Below are 14,478 nucleotides of genomic sequence, written 5' to 3'. Positions count from 1 at the left end.
TGGCAGCCTTTCCACAGCAATGAATTGTGTAAGCAGAGACCATGGATGGAATGTTGGCTTCCTTGATGGTCTGTACTGTAGATTATTATGGTCCTGGGCAGAGCAGTTGCCATACCAGGCTATTATGCACCCGGGCAGTAGGTCTTAAGTTGTGCATCTGTAGAAATGATGAGGATCCCTATGGGCTGCCAAATTTCCTGAGCCGCCTGAGAAAGAAGAGGCTTTGTTGTGCCTTCTTGACTGTCGCATTTACATGGGAAGTCCAAGACAGGTTTCAGTTATCGTCACGCCGAGGAACTTGATGCGTTCCATCCTCTCAGCCTCAGTTCTGTTGTTGTAGATGGAGGTGTGTTCTCCTCCTTTCTTTCTGAAGTCGATGATCAGTTCTTTAGTTTTGCCAATGTTGAAAGAGAGGTTGTTGTCATTGCACCATGTCACCCAGACCTCTATCTCCCTTCTGGATTTTGAATATATAATTTAAGTTGGAGCTGAGCAGGAATTTATTCTAACGGTTGTGAATCTTTGAAAATCTCTACCTCAGGAAGCAATGGAGTCTGGCGAGAAAAGGGTTATGTGATGCAGGTACGAATGTGGCTTGAGACCATGATTAGATCAGCAATGATCTTATTGATATTGGAACAAGCTTGAGAGGACAAACGGTCAGCAACTATTCTTGTTTCTTACATTCTTATATTCGTACTGCATCGAAGGACATATTTTTGTGTATAGCAAAATTAAGATCATATAAATACAGTTTGCTCTATGCAGAGCCTTATCATATTTGTTATCCCATGTTTCAAATTTAATTAAGATCTTTTTGAAGTGCATTGCTGTTAGCACATTGGCAAACACAACATTCAGTTTTTCAAGAAACAGCAGATGAGTATAGTTAATGTTTTAGGTGTTGCCGGATAACTGAACAATCTAACTGATCTGTACAGGATTTTTTTTTCCACGTTCAACTGAACCTCAAAAGAGGCAGATATCAGTATAATATCTCAAATAAAGTCTAAAATCCTCGACAACATACCATTCCTTCAGTGGTCAACCTAGATTATGTGATTAGGTCCTGGTATAAAACTTCATATTTTACAAGAGTGCAATGACTGAGTTAGTGTAGTTTCAAACTAGGTAAAATCCCAAGGCACTATTCAAAGAAAAACAATGGATTTCTTCCAGTGAGAGATAGTAAGAACTGCAGATGCTGGAGTCAGAGATAACACAATATGGAGCTGGAAGAACACAGCAGGCCAGGCAGCATCAGAGGAGCAGGAAAGCTGACATTTTGGGTCTGGACCCTTCACTATGGACATCCAATCCCTGTACACTTGTATCCCCCGTGCGGATGGCCTAAAAGCCCTCTGCTTCTTTCTTTCCCGCAGGCCCAACCAGTCCCCCACCACCAATACCCTCATCTGCTTAACTGAACTCGTCCTTACCCTAACAACTTCTCCTTTAACTCCTCCCACTTCCTACAGACTAAGGGGGTGGCCATGGGCACCTACATGGGCCCAAGCTATGCCTGCCTGTTCGGAGGATACATGGAACAGTCCCTCTTCCTCTGTTACACTGGCACTATCTTCCACCTCTTCCTCCGCTACGTCAGTGACTGTATCGGCTCTGCCTTGTGCCCCCACGAGGAGCTTGAACAGTTCATCAACTTTACTAACACCTTTCACCCCACCCTCAAGTTCACCTGGACCATCTCTGATACCTCCCTCCCCTTCCTGGACCTCTGTGTCTCCATCTCTGGTGATCACCTCAAAACTGACAAGTCCACCGACTCCCACAGCTACCTAGACTATACCTCCTCTCACCCACCTTCCTGCAAGAATGCAATCCCCTCCTCCCAATTCCTCCTCCTCTGCCACGTCTTCTCCCAAGATGAGGCATTCCACTCCCGAATGTCCTCCTGTTTCAAGGACCATAGCATCCCCCCTCCGGTGATCGAAAATGCCCTCAACAGCATCTCTTGCATTCCCCACATTTCGGCCCTCACATCCCTTCCCCCCAACAAAAATAAGGACAGAATCCCCCTTGTGCTAACATATCAGCCAACCAACCTCTGTATCCAACGTATTATTCTCCACCACTTCTGTCACCTACAATTTGACCCCCAATCAAAGAGATATTTCTCTCCCCACCCCTATCTGCCTTTCGTAGGGACCGCAGTCTTCGTGACTCCCTCGTCCACTCCACACTCCCCACTATCCCCACCACCCCCGGCACCTTTCCCTGCAACCATAGGAAGTATTACACCTGCCCCTACACCTCCCCCTCACCTCCATTCAAGGCATAAAACAAACCTTCCACATCAGACAGGGGTTCACCTGCACATCCGTCAACTTGGTCTACTGTATCTACTGCTCCTGATGTGGCCTCCTCTACATCGGTGAGACCAAGCGTAGACTTGGAGACCGTTTTGTAGAGCGTCTGTGCTCTGTATGTGACAAATGACAACACCTTCTGGTCGCGAACCATTTTAACTCCCCCTCCCACTCCCTGGGTGACATGTCCATCCTGGGCCTCTTCCAGTGCCATAATGACACCACCCGCAAACCGGAGGAGCAGCACCTCATATTCCATCTCGGGAGTCTAGAGCCCGATGGCCTAAACATGGATTTCACCAGTTGTAAAATCTCCCCACCCCTGGCCTCATCCCATGTCCAACTTTCCCTCTTATCCCTGCCCCCTTGACCTTTCACAACCTGTTCATCTTCTCTCCCACCTATCCGTCCCACCCTTCCCACTGACCAATCCCCACCACTCCCTACCTGCACTTACTTTTCACCATCCCACAGACCTACCCCAGCCCCACCCCTCCTCTCCCTATTTATTTCCCAGCTCCCTTCGCCCTTCCCATTTCTGAAGAAGGGTCCCTACCTGAAACGTCAGCTTTCCTGCTGCTCTGATGCTGCCTGGTCTGCTGTGTTCTTCCACCTTCCATACTGTGTTATCTCAGATTTCTGCCAGTGATGTTGCCATTGTTTATTACTCAACCATCAAAACTGATACCAAAGCAAAAACTGTGGATGCTGGAAATCTGAGGCAACAATACAATGCGCTGGAAACAGCAAGTCTGGCAGCATTTATTGAGGAAAAAAGAGTATTCATATATTAGATCAATGCACATTTGTCAAAATTGATTAACCAATTATTTGTCTCATCCATTAATTATATGTGACTGTTCAAATGATCTGTAATTGGTTGCCTTTGTTTACATGACATTAAAAATGGAATGCATCTGCTGGAAAATTCAATGTTCTGAATATGTGAAAGGTGCAAAATAAACGCAGTTTCATTCTTTTACATTGGTGAATATGTGAAATGGTGTCCCATCAATATCAATGAAAGCTCTGCTGTTTACTTTAAGAAGTGCTGAATAATTATTTAAAATGAGAATGAAAGTTATAAGAATAAGGATAGACACATGATCTAAAACTCCACAGAAAATGATTATGCATGTGCTGTTGGAATCATGGAAGAGTTACTTTTAGGAAAGCAACTCCTGACAGTTTCATGTGTGGGTTGTAGTTCAAGATTGATATCCTGGAAATATTGCTTAATTTATTTTTCGCCAAGGATGTAATTTCATATGGTTGTACCTACGTGGAAGGTTTATGCATGGTTATTCAATATCCTCAGGAGATTAAATAAATTGAAAAAAAATTCATAGCATTGCGATTGTAGAGAATCTATGAGATTACAAATTATATGTGGTCTGTTAAGAAGAAATTGTAATGGACTAAATCATTTCATGTTTTTTCTATACGTCTTACTTTCTTGAAATATCAGCCATAGAAAGCAGCTAACAAGGTTTCAAAAATGTCAATTAAACATCAGATCTGGCGTTTCAAGATTTTACTTGCTGACCTTCAGATAGCAGAAAGAAATTTCACGAAGCTTCATCTTTGAGGTTTAACTTGTGTCTTTGCATTTCCTTATGCAACTGCATAATTTGCAATGAATCCATAACCACAAAGAATATGTATAATAGTTTCAATGATTCAAATTGATAAACTAAATGGTCTTTTGCCAATCTGCAATATTTAAGTTAAGGACATGACATTTAACAAGCAGGAGATCCACTGTCTGGAATTGTTTTTCAAGGGGATTATAAAACTTCTTATCATAATTTATGTGCAAAACTTTGTGGTCTGTATCCATGAATTTGAAGGTGGGAACTGCTGATTAAAATGCAGTGCTTGATCTGCATGCCACCTATCCACCTGTTACCCAGTTTCCGTGGGGTTGAGGGATGTGATTGGTGGGCAGTGGAGGCATCAGGCAGCTAACTCACCCATGAGTCAATTGAGGCTGTTTTGGCCAAGAAATGAACAGCACAGGATCAGAAAGCTGACAGCTTGTTCTTGATGTCTAGATAGTGGATATTTCTGGTGGCTCAGGCGTGTGTAGCCAGTAACAATGCCACGATAGCATGGAACAAAGGGCTGGGTGTTAGAAGGAGAGGAAAACAGGAATGGTGTAGTTCTCGGGAATGCTTTCATTATGGGGAGCGTCTTTTCTGTAGTTCTGAACAGGAGCCCTATAATGTTGCCTCCCAGATGTGAGCACAGGACATAATGTAATTTGTGACAAACAGGCTTGGAAAAGGAAGATAAAAACCAGAGACTATTGGATAAAATGGCATTGGAAAAAGTAGCTTTGAGTTCTTAAAGTTTGTTTTCAGGACCAGGGAGTAGATTGCAGAAAATGGCTTCTGGAATAGTATTCTTCATGCATTCATGGAATGCGGACAGCACTGGGTAGGCCAACATTTAATTTCTATCCCTAATTCCCCTTGAGAAGGTGATGCTGAGCTGCCTTCATGAACTGCTATACCCATAGGGCTCAATACAATGATACTGATGTTAAGGAGGGAGGTCCAGAATTTTGACTCTGTAATAGTGACATAATGACAATGTAGTTTTAAGTGAGGATACTGTGTGACTTGGAGGGGAACTTGCATGTTGCAGTGTTCCCATATATTGGTTGCCCTTCATCTTCCAGGACATAGGAGTTGTTGGTTTGGAAGATGCTGTCGCAGAAACCTGAGTTACTGCACTGCACCTTGTAGATGGTGCACACAGCCATTCTGTGTATCAGTGGTGAAGAGAATGAATGGTGAAGATGGTGAATGATATGCCAATCAGATGTGTTGCTTCCTAAATGTTGTCAAAATTCTTGACTGTGAAAAAGAGTCATACTGGGCTGGAAACATAACTTTGTTTCTCTCTCCAGAGATGCTGCTAGACTTGTTGAGTTTCTTCGGCATTCTCTGTTTCTGGAGAGTTTACCATCACATTCCTACTTGTAAAATGTTACACAGTCACTGGGGAGAGAGGAGGTGAGTTGCTCACTGCAGAATTCCTAGTCTCTGACTTGCTGTTGTCAGACTAAGGAGAGTCAGTGGAAGTGACCTGTTTGGATTTCCAGAAGGCCTTTAACAAGATGCTGCACAGGAGGCTGCAAATCAGATAAACCATGATGTAAGGGCAAGGTACTATGATAGATAGATGCTTGGCTGACTGGCAGAAGGCAAAGAGTGGGGATAAAAGTATCCTTTTCAGGATGGCAATTCCATAGAACTAGTGGGAGCTCTGCAGGAATCAGTGTTGAGACCACAATTACTCACATTATATGTTAATGATCTAGACGGAGGAATTGAGGGCATTGTTGCTACGTTTGCAGATGACACAAGGGTAGATGGTCGGGTAGGTGGTCGGGTAGGTAGTGTTGATGAAGCTGGAGGCTGCAGAAGCACTTGGACAAGCTAGGGGAGTGGGCAAAGAAGTGGCAGATGGAATGCAGTGTGGGAAAGTGTGAAGTTATTCATTTTTGTAGGAAGAATAGAGGCATAAATTATTTCCTAAATAGGGAAAGGCTTCAGAAATCTGTAGACGCGAAGGAATTTGGCAGTCCTACTTCAGGATACTCTTAGTTTAACATGCAGGTTCAGTTAGGAAGACAGATGCAATATTAGCATTCATTTAATGAGGGTGAGAATATGACAGCAGTGATGTACTGCTAAGGCTGTATAACCCTCTGGTCAGACTCATTTGGAATATTGTGAGCAGTTTTGAGTCCCATAACTAAGGAAATAAGTGCTGGCGTTTGAGTGTGTCTAGAGGACGTTTACAAGAATGATCCCAGGAGTGAAGGGTTTGTGAAATGTGGAGTAGTTGCGGACTCTGGGTCTTTACTCAGTGGAGTTTAGGAGGATGAAAAGGGATCTCATTGAAACGTACAGAATACTCAGAGGCCTGGATAGAGTGGATGTGGAAAATATGTTTCCACAGTAAGAAAGTCTAAGACCCAAGGGCACAGCCTCAGTGTGAAGGGACAACACTTTAGAACTGAAATGAAGAGGAATTTCTTCAACCAGAAGATGGTGAATCTGTACCGCAGAATGTTGTGTAAGCCAAGTCATTGAGCGAATTTAAGACAGAGATAGATTCTTGATGAATAAGGGAATCAAGGATTACAGGGAGAAGGCAGAATAGGGTTGAGAAACATATCAGCCGTGATCAAATGGTAAACAGACCTGATGGGCCGAATGGCCTATTTTGCTTGTATATCTTATGTAGCTGTAGACGTAATATTTATATTTGACCAGGTTAGTTTCTGGTCAATAATAATTAGGTTGCTGATAGTGGAGATTCAGAGATGACAGTGTATTTGAATGTCAAGGAGATATAGTTAGATTCCTGAAAAAAAAAACAGAAAACAGAAACAGTTCTGAAAAAGGGTCTCTGGACCTGAAACATTAACTTTGCCTTCTCTCCACAGATGCTGCCAGACCAGCTGAATTTCTCCAGCAATTCCTGGTTTTGTTTCAGTTCTTTCTTTTTCAGTGTTTTTTTTGTAGCATTGGGAAAGCTGACACAAGGGTAGGTTTTGCTGGGAGATGAATTCCTTACCCTAATTGGACTGAAAAGTCAGGCATCACCTGAAGGCAATCTGCCCCACTGCTTGAATTGATACAGAATGGGATTTGCTGCCTGCTGGAACAAAGTCCTACTCTGGAGAGTTTCTGATGAATATGATTGGCTGGTGACACTGTAGTCCCAGCAGAGCTAGAATCACTTATTGGCCGCTGCAAGGATTCCAGCTAGTTCCCATGGATCCTGGGACGCACAGATAAATCTGGTGTTTTGGATGAGCCTGACTGGAACACCTCAGTCTTGAGGGATTGTGAGGCGTTGGTGAAGAGATGGAGTATAGATTTGAGTTGGGGAAGTTAGGTGTACTGGATAAGGCAGGCAGTTGACCTTAAGGGGTTGGTAACACTGATGGGAACAGGAGCGTTCTTTAAAAAAGGTACCCCTCCTGTTTGCCTGGCTGCACAACAGGAATTGAAAGCTGCTGCTCAATCCACCTCACTTTGGCCTTCCCATTTTGCATGTGAAATAGTAGAAGCAGTATGAGACCTTGAAATGGCTATTCATTGACCAATTGTAGGCCCTGTTTGGCCTTCGTTTGTAAATGGGATGTGAGCATCAACGGCTGGACCAGCATTTATTGCTCATCTGTAATTGCTTGTGAGAATGTGGTAATGAGTTGTCTTCTTTACCCATTGTAGTCCATGAGATCTAGGCACTCCTTCTGTCCTGTTAGGAAGGGAGTTCATGGAGTTTGACTCTGGCAGTGAAGGATCTGCAATATAATTCCAAATCAGGATGTTCTGTGACTTTGAGGGGAACTTGTAGGTTAGGTGATATTTCCATGTATCTGCTGCTCTCATTCTTCTGGTTCTAGAGATCTTGGGTTTGGAAAATGCTGTCTAAGGAGCCTTGATGAGTTATTGCTGTGCACTTTGGAGCTGGTACACTGCTGCCACTATGTGATGGAGGGATTGGACATGGAAAGTGGTAGACAGGGTGCTAAGTCAAACATGGTGCTTTGTTCTGGATGTTGTTAAGTTTCTTGAGGGTTGCACACATCTAAGCAAGTGGAGTATTCTGACTTGTGCCTTGTAAGATAGCAGACAAACATTTGTAAGAGAGGACATGAGCTACTCATGATAGATTCCTCTGTTAACTATATTTAGATGGCTGGTCCAGTTCAGTTTTTAGTCAATCGTAAACCCCGGGATGTTGATAGTGGGAGATACAGCAGTGGTAATGCCACTGAAAGTCAAAGGGAAATGTTAGATTCTCTATGGTTGAGATGGTCATTTTCTGGCAATTGTTTGGTAGAAATATTACTTGTGACTTATCAGCCCAAATCTGCACCTTGTCTAGACTTTGCTGCATTTGGAAATGGACTGCATCATAACCTGAGGAGGTGCAGATACTGTTGAATGTTGACCAATCATCAGCAGATACCCACGTCAGATCTTCTGATGGAAGAAGCATTGATGAAGCAGTTAAAAGATAGTTGGCTCTTGGACACCAACCAAAGGAGCCACTATGGTGATGTCCTTAGATGAGGCAATTAAAAAGCTTAGGAGTGTGCAAGCAGGCTGTCTGATGCCTTCCCTACCCAGGAAAATAATGGCAGGTGCAGGGGCAAACGTGGTTAACCTGTTTTAATGATGAAGGTGATTTTGATTCCATGTTAGAGGCAGCCTAAAAATGAGTTGCCAAATTAGTAAGGTGCAACACAGAACCACAGATATGCTAAACAATAGAAGCAGCACACTAAAATCGAGCTAACAGATCAGATTAAAGCTTTGCAATCCTGCTATTGGAGGAGGAGTTTTGATAAGCATTCCAGCTGTCAATGATGACAGAACCAACCATGTCAGTATGTGTTTGCAATAATTTTTAGTGAAAAGTGCCAAGTAAAAATTCAGTCGTACACGCTTTCTGACATTAACAAAATCACTGATGCCAATCTTCAGCCAGCTCAGTTCCCTCTATGTGATACTAAGAAATGGCTGAATGCACTAAAACAAAGTCTATGGATTGCAATAATATCCCAGTTGTAGGGCTGAAGACTTATGCTTAGGACTAGACATGCCCCTAGTCAGGCAGTTCTTGCACAATTACCATATACATTGCATCTAAGTGACAAAGTGGGAAAAAAGTGCTCAACTATGCCCTGTATACAAAAACACATAGTACAATTCAACTAATTACTACTACTCTCTCAGATGATAGTAAATCATCAGCAGAATGATTTAAGGTGTTATTGACAATGTTATGAAGTGGCCCTTCCTAACCAATAACCTGCTTTCCATTGCTCTATTTGGTACTGCTAGGACTACAAGGTTCCTGACATTATTACATACTTGACTCATAAAGGACAAAAGAGCTGAGCTCCAGAGCAAAGGTGAGAGTGATTGCATTGACATTTGAGCAGATGTCTCATCACGAAGCTCTAGTAAAATGCAAGTTAGTGGACATCATGGAAAAACTCTCACTAATTAGAGCCATATGTACCTCAAAAAAGATGGTTGCAGTTATTGCAGGTCAGTTATCTCAACAGCAGGGGTTTTGCAGCTAAGTGTCCTAGGCTCAAACATCTTCAGCCACATCATTAATGACCCTCCTTCCATCACAAGGTCAGAGGTTGGAATGTCAGGGATGTTTGCACGCAACGTTGAGTTCCTTTCAAATATCTTAAGATAATGAAACAATCCCCACCTACATCAAATTAGGATAATGTTCAGGCTTGAGCTGGTAAATGACAAATAAATAATAAATAAATAAATAATAAATGACAATAAATAGTGATCATGGGGGATTTGAATATGCAGGTGGACTGGAAAAATCATGTTCTTAGTGGATTGCAAGAAAAGGAGTTTGTGGAATGTCTACAAGATGGCTTTTTGGAGCAGCTCATGGTGGAGCCCACAAGGGAACAGGTAATACTGGATTTAGTGTTGTGCAATTAGGCAAACTTGATAGGGGAACTTAAGGTGAAGGAACCCTTAGGAGGCAGTGATCATAATATGATAGAATTTACTGTGCAATTTGAGAGGGAGAAGATAGAATCAGAGGTAACGGTATTACAGCTGAATAAAGGCGACTACAGAGGTATGAGGGAGCAGCTGGGCAGAATTGACTGGAAAAGGAGCCTAGCAGGAAAGACAGTGGAACAGCAATGGCAGGAGTTTCTGGGAGTAATTCACGAGACACAGCAAAAATTCATCCTTAGGAAAAAGAAGCATGGTACATGGAGGATGAGGCAACCATGGCTGACTAAGGAAGTCAGGGATAGCATAAAAGCAAAAGAGAAAGCATATAATATGGCGAAGGGCAGTAGGAAACCAGAGGATTGGGAAGCTTACAAAGACCAACAGAGGGCAACAAAAAAAGAAACAAGGAGGGAGAAGATTAAGTATGAGGGTGAGCTAGCCAGTAATATAAATAAAGACTGTAAGATTTTCTTTAGATATATAAAGGGCAAAGAGAGGCAAAACTGGACATTGGATCAGTGGAAAATGACGGTAGAGGAGATAGTAGTGGGGAACAAGGAAATGGCTGAGGAACTGAATTACTTCGTGTCAGTCTTCACGGTGGAAGACGCAAGTAATATCCCAAAAATTCAAGAGAGTCGGGGGCAGAGCTGAGTATGGTGGCTACCACCAAGGAAAAGGTGCTAGTAAAACTGATTGGCCTGAAGGTGGACAAATCACCTGGACCAGATGGACTACACCCGAGAGTTCTGAGGAGATAGCTGGAGAGATAGTCGAAGCGTTAGTGGTGATCTTTCAGGAATCACTGGAGTCAGGGAGGGTCCCAAAGGACTGGAAAATTACTAATGTGACACCCCTGTTTAAAAATGGAGTAAGGCAAAAGATGGAAAATTACAGGCTGATTAGCCTAACCTTGGTTGTGAGTAAGATTTTGAAGTCCATTTTGAAGGATGAGATTTCTGAATATTTGGAACTGTACGGTAAAATAGGGCAAAGTCAGCATGGCTTCATCAAGGGGAGGTCATGCCTGACAAATCTGCTAGAATTCTTTGAGGAAGTAACGAGCAGGGTAGACCAAGGAGAGCCAATGGATGTTATCTATCTGGACTTCAAGAAGGCCTCTGACAAGGTGCCGCACAGGAGGCTGCTGAGTAAAATAAGGGCCCCTGGTGTTAGAGCAAGGTGCTAGCATGGATAGAAGATTGGCTGTCTGGCAGAAAGCAGAGAGTGAGGATAAAAGGGTCTTTCTCATGAAGGCAGCCGGCGACAAGTGGTGTTTTGCAAGGGTCAGTGTTGGGACCACAACTTTTCACTTTATACATTAATGATCTAGATGACAGAACTGTGGGCATTCTGGCTAAGTTTGCAGACGATACAAAGATAGGTAGAGGGACAGGTAGTATTGAGGAGGTGGGGAGGCTGCAGAAGGATTTGGTCAGGTTAGGAGACTGGACAAAGAAGTGGCAGATGGAGCACAACGTGGGAAAGTGTGAGGTCATGCACTTTAACTGAGAAGAATAAAAGCATGGACTATTTTCTAAATGGGGAGAAAATTCAGAAGTCTGAAGTGCAAAGAGACTTGGGAGTTCTAGTCCAAGATTCTCTCAAGGTAATCTTGCAGGTTGAGTCAGTAGTCAGGAAGGCAAATGGAATGTTGGCATTTATTTTGAGAGGACTTGAATATAAAAGCAGGGATGTATTACTGAGGCTTTATAAGGCCCTGGTCAGGCCACATTTGGAGTATTGTGTGCAGTTTTGGGCCCCATATCTCAGGAAGGATGTACTGGCCCTGGAGCGGGTTCAGAGGAGGTTCACGAGAATGGTCCCAGGAATGAAAAGCTTAACATATGAGGAACGTTTGAGGACTGTGGGACTATACCCATTTGAGTTTAGAAGGATGAGGGGGGATTTAATTGAAACTTACAGTATGCTGAATGGCCTGGACAGAGTGGAGGGAAGATGCTTCCATTGGTAGGAGAGACTAGGACCTGAGGGCCCAGCCTTAGAGAAAAGGGAAGACCTTTTATAATGGAGATAGGGAGAAACTTCTTCAGCCAGAGAGTGGTGAATCTATGGAATTCACTGCCACAGAAGGCTGTGGAGGCCAGTTCATTGAGTACATTTAAGGCTGAGATGGATAGGTTCTTGATTATCAAGGGGATCAAGGGTTACGGGGAGAAAGCCGGAGAATGGGGTTGAGGAACTTATTAGCCATGATTGAATGGCGTAGCAGACTCGATGGGCCGAATTGCCTAATTTCTGCTCCTATGTCTTATGGTCTTATGGTCTAATATTTATGTCATACAATGTCAAGTGATGACCATCATCTACAAGAGACAGTTTAACATTTTTAGTTAATTTGACATTCAGTGACAGTACCAACATTGAATCATAGGAACTATGATCAGGAACAGGCAGTTCAGCCCCTGGAGCCTGGTCCACCATTCATAGAATCATAGAATCCCTACAGTTTGGAAGCAGGTCTTTCCGCCCATTGAGTCCACACGAACCGTCTGAAGAGCATCCCACCCAGACCCAACCCCACCCGATCCCTGTAACCTTGCATTTCTCCTGGCTAATCCAGAACCCTGGACACCATGGGCAATTTAGCATGGCCTATCCTGCATGTCTTTGAACTGTGGGAGAAAACCAGAGCACCTAGAGGAAACCCACACAGAGAACATGCAAACTCTATAGCGTCGCCAAACCTGGGCCCCTGGCACTATGAGGCAGTAGTGCTAACCACTGAGTCACGATACCACCCTATTTATGGATCATTTCATTGCAGCCTCAACTCTACTTTCCTGCTTGCTCCCCAGTTGCTAATTTAAAAATCTGTTTGTCTCCTCCTTAAATTTACTCAATGTCCCTAAATCCACTGCACTTTGGGGTAGTAAATTCCACAGATTCATGACTGTTTGAGAGAAGTTATTTCTCCTCGTCTGTTTTAAATGTATTTCCTCTTATCTTAAAACTATTACCTCTCACTCTGAATTGCCCCACAAAAGGAAATATCCTCTCCATTTCTACTTTGTCAGGCTGCTTAGACCTCAATTAGATCTCCTCTCATTCATCTAAACTCTAGAGAGTACAGGCCTAAACTGCTCAATGTCACTTCAAAAGATAAACCTCTTATCTCTGGAATTAATCTAATAAACCTCCTTTGAAGTGCCTCCAATGCAACTACATCCCTCCTCAAGTAAAGGAAATAAAACTGTATGCACTACTCTGGATGTAGTCTCACTGTTGCTTTGTATAGTTGCAACAATGTTTTCCTACTTTATGCTCTATTCCTTCAGTGATAAATGCCAAAATTCCACTTGCCTTCCTTATTACCTGCTGTACCTGCATGCTAGATTTCTCCAATTCATGCACATTGATACCCAGATTCCTCTGCACCAAAGTACTCTGAAGTTCCTCTTCATTTAAGTAGTAAGTAGCCTTTCTATTCTTCTGACCAAAATGGATAACCATATACCAATCCACATTAAACTCAGCTACCAAATTTTGGCCCTAACCTATCCATATCTGTTTGTAAATTTCTTATTTCTTTATTGCAACTTACTTTCCCATCTACTTTTGTGTCATCTGCAAGCTTGGCTATCGTATCTTCTACCCATGCACCCAAGTCATTAATATAGATTGTAAATAGTTGGGTCCCCAAGGACCGAATCCTGTGGCACCCCACTGCTTGTATCTTGCAAACCAAAAAAAGACCCATTTATCCCAATTCTTTGCTTTCTGTTGGTTCCCCAATCCTCTATCCAAGCTAATAAAATACCCCTAACCCCATGTGATCTTACCTTGTGTATTAATCTTTTGTGTGGTACCTTATCAAATGCCTTCTGGAAATCCAGATACACTACATCTATTGGATCCTTGTTATCTACTTCGCTTGTTACATCTTCAAAGAGCTCTAGCAAATTAGTCAAACATGATTCACCCTTCATAAAACTAAGCTGACTTTGATGGATTGTATTTTGACTTTGTAAATGTCCTGTTATTACTTCCTTAATTATGGATTCTAACAACTTTCCAATGTCAGATGTTAAAGTAACTGGCCACTAATTTCCTACTTTCTGCCTCTATCCCTTTTTGAATAAGGACATTTTATTAGCATGCACAAGCATATACTTATTAGCATATATTATAGCATGACAAGAACACATCCTATTAATGAATAAAAATGGGAGGTAGCACAGTGGAATTCTTGACCTCAGGTTGTGGTGCTCCTTGTTACCAGGGTTCATCGCAAATTTCTATTCAGACATGCATTTACAAGAAGTTATTATGAACAAATAGAACCAACCAAGTCCTGCAAATACTTGCCACATATCATAAGTTTTATGAAGATGTGGTTGCAACATTTATACCTCTTTCATTACTGAGTTTATGCCACAGCAAGCCAAAGTGGCTGGCAGTGACATGAAGCATTGAGTATATTGAATCATTGAATCTAAGTTGTGGGTGCTAATAGGAGAAGAGGAGGTAGTTAAGAGTCAGAGATAGTAGGAACTGCAGATGCTGGAGAATCCGAGACAACAAGGTGCAGGGCTGGATGAACACAGCAGGCCAAGCAGCATCATAGGAGCAGACTCTCTGCTCCTATGATG

General features: G+C 42.7%; 1 protein-coding gene across 1 annotated transcript in view; it reads left to right on the top strand.

Annotated features, from left to right (window-relative positions):
* agbl4 (AGBL carboxypeptidase 4) overlaps positions 1–14,478 on the top strand; it is a 690,087-nt gene that overhangs the window by 424,551 nt on the left and 251,058 nt on the right. The gene's annotated exons all lie outside the window — the stretch shown is intronic.

This window comes from Rhincodon typus, chromosome 10 (assembly GCF_021869965.1).
Source record: "Rhincodon typus isolate 14 chromosome 10, sRhiTyp1.1, whole genome shotgun sequence".
Classification (NCBI taxonomy): Eukaryota; Metazoa; Chordata; class Chondrichthyes; order Orectolobiformes; family Rhincodontidae; genus Rhincodon; species Rhincodon typus.
Note: the sequence above shows the minus strand (reverse complement) of the source record. Positions and strands in the feature narration are given on the sequence as shown.